The sequence below is a fragment of the Drosophila serrata genome, unplaced genomic scaffold (genome assembly GCF_035046125.1).
Source record: "Drosophila serrata isolate PLE 108 unplaced genomic scaffold, ASM3504612v1 contig_187, whole genome shotgun sequence".
NCBI lineage: Eukaryota > Metazoa > Arthropoda > Insecta > Diptera > Drosophilidae > Drosophila > Drosophila serrata.
Window position 1 is genome coordinate 229,797 of NW_028257085.1, and position 7,701 is coordinate 237,497.

Genomic DNA, 7,701 nt, shown 5'->3' on the forward strand with positions numbered 1-7,701 from the left:
ACTTTTTAGTTATTATAATTTTTTAAATTTGAAACAAATTACTGCAACAAATAAAAATGTTTGGGAAATATATTGTCAGAAAAAAAAAAACTTAAATTAAAATAAGTAGTAATTATAGTTAGATAATTTAAATAATTTGAACCCCAATGCAAGCGCTAGCCGCTAAGTATTGCTGTGACGTCATAAGCAAGTGAGCCGTCGCTTCGGCCCACTGGCTGTTGCCGTCCGAAACCTATGAAAAAGACTGCGAACAGAAATTTGCACACGCATACAAACGTGTGAGCGCTTGTACACATATACACATATACACAGAAAGGAGAGCACAGCGCAAAGAAACGCACCCCTGCTCATCCTTACACGGCCGATCTGCCACTGAAAAGTAAATTCTTGTGCTCGGTTTCGAACGACTGCTTCGAACTCGAAAAAGCCGAAGGCACTCTGGGGCAGTGCTGCCAATTTGGATTTTTTCCCGTCAAAACTGGCTTTTTTTAAAGGCTAACTGCTGGAAAAATTTGTGAATTGCGGGAATTGTGAAAAGCGGGAATTCTGGCTTTTTTGGAAATTGAATTGGCTTTTTCCCGATTTTTTTTGTGTTGTTAAAACTTAAATACAAAATATGAAAAAGTGGCAGCTAAAAAATTAGCTTTACAAACAAACCAGATAATGTAGCGACGTATCGTTTGGTTTAATTGATATACGCTAATGTCATAACTCGCTTAGTGTTTCCATCTCTATATAAAAAGTGCGCGTAAATTGTTAGCAAGTTCTAAAATGCCGAAGGAGTATAAACAAAAATGCCGCGATGTCTGGCTTAAAAGTGATGAATTTAAGGCATGGATTCGCAGGGATGACACAGACCTGCAAAGGGTTTATTGCAACTATTGCAAGACTACTATTACAGCTAAACTTAGTGATCTGCGAGCTCACGCTGCAACAAAGAAGCATACTTGTGCAAGCAAAAGATATTCATTTCTATTTATATTCATTTTTATTTTAATATACAGAAACAGATTGCGAAGGGTCGGGAAATGCTGCGTCGACTATGCAGTGCCAATCAAATATCTGCAGATTATAGGAACTATTAGGTCTTACGAAAATAAGGAAGACCATGAAGAAATTGATCAAATTATGGAAATCTTTTGAACAAAAATGAACTTATTAAATTGTTATATTTTTTGACATTTTTTCTATTTTTTATAGATTTGTTTCAGCCTTTTTTTGGATTTTTTTTATAAATTTTTTAAGCTTTTTTTTTCACTTCTCCCGTCAAAAACAGCTTTTTTTGTTGGTCAAAAGTTGGCAGCACTGCTCTGGGGTTCTAGACATTTCGTTCGGGTGCTCTGGGGTTCCAGGCTCAGCCGTTTTTGTGATAGTACTTTTTGGTACTGTTTGACACCTCTATGTGTTTCTTGCTTAGTGGTGCGGATCTATTGGTTTCCCAGCCACCAGGGCTTGGATGACAACGAGACCGCAGACGTACTTGCAAAGGAAGGCATCGGGCTGAAGAGAGACAGAAAGGAAAATGTCCCCGTCTCCCTAAGAACGATCCAAAGTGAGCTGGAAAGACGGGTTGATACACTGGCAAGAAGCAGATGGAGAAGAAATTCAACAACCTGCAAAATATCAAAGATCATGTGCAAAGAGCGCAATGACAAATTCAGCCATTACGTGCTGCATCTACCACGGAGTGACTGCAGAACGCTAGTGGGAATTCTCACAAGACACTATCTAGCTGCAGCACAGTCAAGCTAGGCATAACCGACAATGGCAACTGTAGGAAGTGCGATGAATCCAAGGCAACTTAAACTTTTGAACATCTTATTAACACCTTGATCTTCAAGGACTTCGAAACCGTCTAAAAATCTTAAGGTCCATACGAAAACAACATCCGGACAACTAAGAGCTAAGGTCTAACCTAACCTAACCACGATGAAAATGCCAAACTGTATGAATGCAAAACAATAGCTGTGAAACTTTTTATATAATAAGGATAAGTTAACTGTAACAAACGAATGAATTTGTTGTTTTTTGAATAACTTATTAATTTTCGAATTTCAATCTGCAAGGTTATAAAACCTTCGACGTGCCGAAGTCTTCCTTTTTTTAACTCCCTCATGTTGCATTTTTAAATTCATTTTATTTAAATTAAACATATTTAAGAAGAAATTGTTTTATACTTATATATACATATTAAAACTATTATTCATAGAAAATTAATAAATATGCATAACGGACCGTCAGCCAACCCACGGACGAAAGCCAGCTAGGGAAAAGAAAACATGTTTCATATTCGGCGAGATAGCTAAGAATGAGGCTGAGGACGAGACCGGCCGTAGGATCGCCGAAGACAAGGCCAAATTCTTTTCGGATATCGTGGAATATGAGGCACATAACAGGCCAATTGAAAAGTTCCCGGCCTAACAAAGTAAAACACATATTTTGGCATAATGTTTATACCCTTGCAGGATATTTAATATCAGTCAGAAGTTTGCAACGCAGTGAAGGAGGCACCTCCGACCATATAAAGTATATATATTCTTGATCAGAATCAACAGCCGAGTCGATCTAGCCATGTTTGTCTGTCCGTTTCTACGCAAACTAGTCTCTCAGTCTCTAAATGAAACTTTGTAGTTTATCTTCTATATACTCTTACTCGTATATTTGTGGGAACGGGCCGGATCGGACGATCATATAGCTGCCTGTCGACGATCGAATATTGTAATCGATAGGCGCGGTTAGTATATTAAGTGTCGACGAGAAAATACTGATGGATTTTGAGCCCAAGTGTGTACGGGCATATTTTTATTGATAAGTTAACCGCCAAAGTTGGGCATTCTTATTGTCGTGCGAAAGTAGGAGAACACACTGCGGTAAGCGCGTGTGAGACTTTAAAGAAATGTAAAATTAAGGTTAACTTCATCTTTTCACAGAATAAAACATACGTAGTGCTTCGCTTCTGCTTGTCGGCCTCTGGCCACGGGTGTTCCCTTTGTTTGGCGGGAACTAGAGATGTGGAGCAGTTAAAGGCAAATCCAAGGGACGCACGACAACTTCATTTTTCGCAGTCCGAAGGAGACTGCAGGAGCAACTTGGGGGCGCAGGCTGCGCCAAACGTGTCGATTAAGGAGTCGACGACAACTCCATTTATTCGCAGTCCGATAGAGACTGCAAGAGCAACCTGGGATCGCAGGCAGCGCCTCACGTAACGTGGGCCACGTGTAAATTAAGGAGTCGCAGTCAGCGACAAGGAGACGCCGGCAGCGTCAGTTGAGGAGTCGAAGGAAGCGACGTAATGGAGACGCAGACAGCGTCAGTCGAGGAGCCGCAGTCAGCGACGTAGAGAAGCGCAGTCAGCGCCGAATAAGTTGACTCGCAGTCAGCGACAAGGAGACGCGGGCAGCGTCAGTTGAGTCGCAGTCAGCGACAAGGAGACGCAGACAGCGTCAATTGAAGAGTCGCAAGTAGCGACGAAATGGACACGCAGACAGCGTCAGTCGTGGAGTCGCAGGCAGCGACGTAGAGGAGCGTAGTCAGCGCCGAATAAGTTGAGTCGCAGGTAGCGATATGGAAACGCACACAGCGTCAGTCGTGGAGTCGCAGACAGCGACGTAAAGGATACGCAGTCAACGACAAGGAGACGCGGGCAGCGTCAGTTCCGTCGCAGTCAGCGACAAGGAGACGCAGACAGCGTCAGTTGAAGAGTCGCAAGCAGCGACGAAATGGACACGCAGACAGCGTCAGTCGTGGAGTCGCAGGCAGCGACGTAGAGGAGCGTAGTCAGCGTCGAATAAGTTGAGTTGCAGGTAGCGATATGGAAACGCACACAGCGTCAGTCGTGGAGTCGCAGACAGCGACGTAAAGGATACGCAGTCAACGACAAGGAGACGCGGGCAGCGTCAGTTCCGTCGCAGTCAGCGACAAGGAGACGCAGACAGCGTCAGTTGAAGAGTCGCAAGCAGCGACGAAATGGACACGCAGACAGCGTCAGTCGTGGAGTCGCAGGCAGCGACGTAGAGGAGCGTAGTCAGCGTCGAATAAGTTGAGTTGCAGGTAGCGATATGGAAACGCACACAGCGTCAGTCGTGGAGTCGCAGACAGCGACGTAAAGGATACGCAGTCAACGACAAGGAGACGCGGGCAGCGTCAGTCGTGGAGTCGCAGGCAGTGACGTAGAGGAGCGCAGCTAGCGCCGAATAAGTTGACTCGCAGTCGGCAACAGGGAGACGCGGGCAGCGTTAGTTGAGTCGCAGTCGCAACAAGCAGACTCAGACAGCGTCAGCTGAAGAGTCGCAGGCAGCGACCTAATGAAGACGCAGACAGCGTCAGTCGTGAATTCGCAGGCAGCGACATAGAGGAGTGCAGTCAGCGCCGACAACAGTTGAGTCACAATCAGCGTCACAGAGACGCAGACAGCGTCATTTGAAGAGTCGCAGGCAGCGACGTAATGGAGACGCAGAAAGCGTCAGTTAAGGAGCCGCTGGCGGCGATGTAACGCCAGTCGTGTCAATGCCAGAGAGGATCCCATATTGGATCTCCTGGCGAGGATGGCAGCGTTGGAAAAGGAGCTGCAGCAGGTTTAAGCCCTGAAAAGCGTGCGCCTTTCGCAGTTGGCACGCACAGTGTAGCGTCAGGGCGGCCACCATTTTGGAGCGGTCCGCCATCAGCGACATCGATCGAGGAGACCTAATGTAACGGGGTCGCGTCGGTGCCCTATGTCGGTCGGCGTCCAGCACGCTGCCGCCACCTTGCTGTGGCCCGCCGTTCACAGTAAGCACTGCGCAGACAGCGCATGGATTCACACTACCAGGTGTGAACATCCGCACCGTGGCTTCCGTATCGCCACTTGTCGGATTCCCCACCATAATGACGTCGAACGGAATCCAAGGAGCATACGGACCACGAAAGCTCCCAGATCTGCCTATATTTAGAGGGCAGCCCGAGGAGTGGCCGATCTTCAGCAGTGCCTTCACGGAGACGACACGAGCGTATATCTGCACGGATTTGGAGAACTATCAGAGGTTGCTGAAGGCGTTAAAGAAAAACGCTCGCGACGCAGTGAAGTCGCTTTTGACTCATCCAGCGAACGTCAGCGCCGTGATAGAGCATCTGCGCTTTAGGTTAGGCCAACCGGAGCAGCTAATACGCAGTCAGCTGAAAAACGCGGTAAACACGGAGCAGCACATCGGCGCCAAGAAATGCGATCGACAGGATGATCGGCACGGATGTTGTCGAGTCTGTGGAGGACAACACGCAGTTACACACTGCAAGGAATTTATTGGAACTTCGCCACCGGACAGGTGGAGCATTGTGAGGGGGCATAGACTCTTCTTCTCATACTTACGACTGACTACATCCTGCAATGTGCATAGTGAGTGCCAGATTAATGACTGTCGCAAGTCTCACCACCGTCTGCTGTATGACGCGGACGACGAGCTAAAGCTGCAGCAACACGGTGGGTACAATCGCCACAACGAAGGGAACCAGCAGTCAGCGGTTTCCAGAAATAGCCCGGACAGGAGGTCATTGCCACGAGATGGTTACAGGGACCACGAGGCGAACCAGCAGCCCGCCATAAGCAGCCTGGAGAGAAGTGCACCGCAGGAAGCGGATGCGTAGTGCAGAGGAATTTAAGCTGCGTTGACGCCGAGGGAGACCGCCTTCTATTCCGTATACTGCCAGTAACGCTGTACGGAGCCAGTCGGACGGTGAATACGTACGCGCTCTTTGATGAAGGATCCTCCGTTACGATGATCGACGACGAACTACGGAGGAATCTGGGAGTACAAGGAGAGCGCCGACAGCTAAATATCCAATGGTTTGGAGGAAGGGTATCCAGAAAGATCACAGTGGAAATATATAATAAGTGGAGTTGGAAAGTCCACTCGCCATGTAGTGAGAAACGTGTATGCCATTTCGATCTTGGGCCTACCGATGCAGACGTTAAGCCGGAAGGATGTCCAGGGCGTGCATAAGGATGCGCGTCTGCTGATGATGCCTTACAGCAATGTGGTGCCGAAGTTGCTCATCGGAATGGATCACCGACATCTGGGATTGCCACTGAGAACAAGGCGATTTGCCAGGGAGGGACCGTATGCGGCCGCAACTAAGCTAGGCTGGGTTGTGCTCGGGCCCGTAAAGGGGCAGTTCACTTCGCCATCACCGAGGTCCTGCCTACTTGCCGTGTCGATGAATAATACGGCGGAAATCTGGAAGGACGACCATGTTAAGCTACCACAGAGCTATGAGATGGCGTACAAACGGCTGGTCAACGTCGAGAAGAAGCTGAAGCGCAATGAACAGTTAGCGCTGGAATACTGTAGGATCATCAAGGATTATGTGTCAAAAGGGCACCGAGCAGTTAGAGCTGCGCGTGTTCGTGAATTCAAGTCAATCTGCATTCGCGGCGGTGGCCTACTAGAGAGTCACATATAAGGACGACAACGTGCTGGTATGCGCAAAGACGAAGTGCGCCCCGATGAGAACGATGTCGATCCCACGGCTGGAGCTGCAGGCTGCAGTTCTTGGAACGAGACTAATGAACACTGTCAAGGAGGAGCACAGTGTGGTCATCGATGACTCGAAGACGGTGCTGAGATGGATTGTCCTGCCTTGCCCCGACGATAGTGGCGTAAGGGCATCGAGGAGGAGGCCTACACCGGAGCTGATGGAGTCGCCAGAAGTGCTACAGTGCGCATAAAGCACAATGGCCTATCTCGGACAATGATGCGATCCATCTCCAAACTTGCAGTTTTGAATTGAGTGAAGCGGTTCTTTACGGGGTCGGGCATGTCGACTATCGAATATTGTAATCGATAGGCGCAGTTGGTATATTAAGTGTCGACGAAAAAATAATGATGGATTTTGAGGCCAAGTGTGTACGAACATATTTTTATCGATAAGTTAACCGCCGAAATTGGGCATTCTTATTGTCGTGCGAAAGTAGGAGGACACACTGCGGTAAGCGCGTGTGAAACTTTAATGAAATGTAAAATTAAGGTTAAGTTCATCTTTTCGCAGAATAAAACAAACGTATTGCTTCGCATCTGCTTGTCGGCCTCGGTCCAGGGGTGTTCCCTTTAATTAGGGGTAAGTAGAGATGTGGAGCCGTTAAAGGCAAATATAAGAGACGCACGACACTGCCATATTAATGAACGGAACATTTTTACAAAAAAAATTATAACATTTTCACTTTTCAGCAGAATTTAAATTTGAGATATAGCCATTTTTATCAGTTCTCAAACGGTTTTATATAGCCATTTCACATTACTTTACAATTTCGTGGTAAATTTTATGAAAATCGGACTACTATATCATAGGAACGATCGAGAAATTAATACAATCAACATGAAAGGAAGCTAACTTTGGCACTCCGAAGTTTATATACCCTTGCATACAGAACTTCGATGACTTGGAATCCATACAATATAAAATATATATATTTATGTAATAAAACATTGAAGTAATACATGCTTTCATTTCATTCACCTATACATATTATATTTTCAGTTTTGCATTCACAGATTTGCATTTTTGCAACACATCTAGCGATCGTTTGTATGGCAGCTATGTGATACAGTAGTCCGGTTTTTTTAAGAACAATACAAAAAAATGTAGTTTAAAATAAAATAGCTATATCTCATATTTGATGAAAATGTTGTGAAAACTGAAGAAGTTATAATTTTTAATTGTATTAATTTCTCG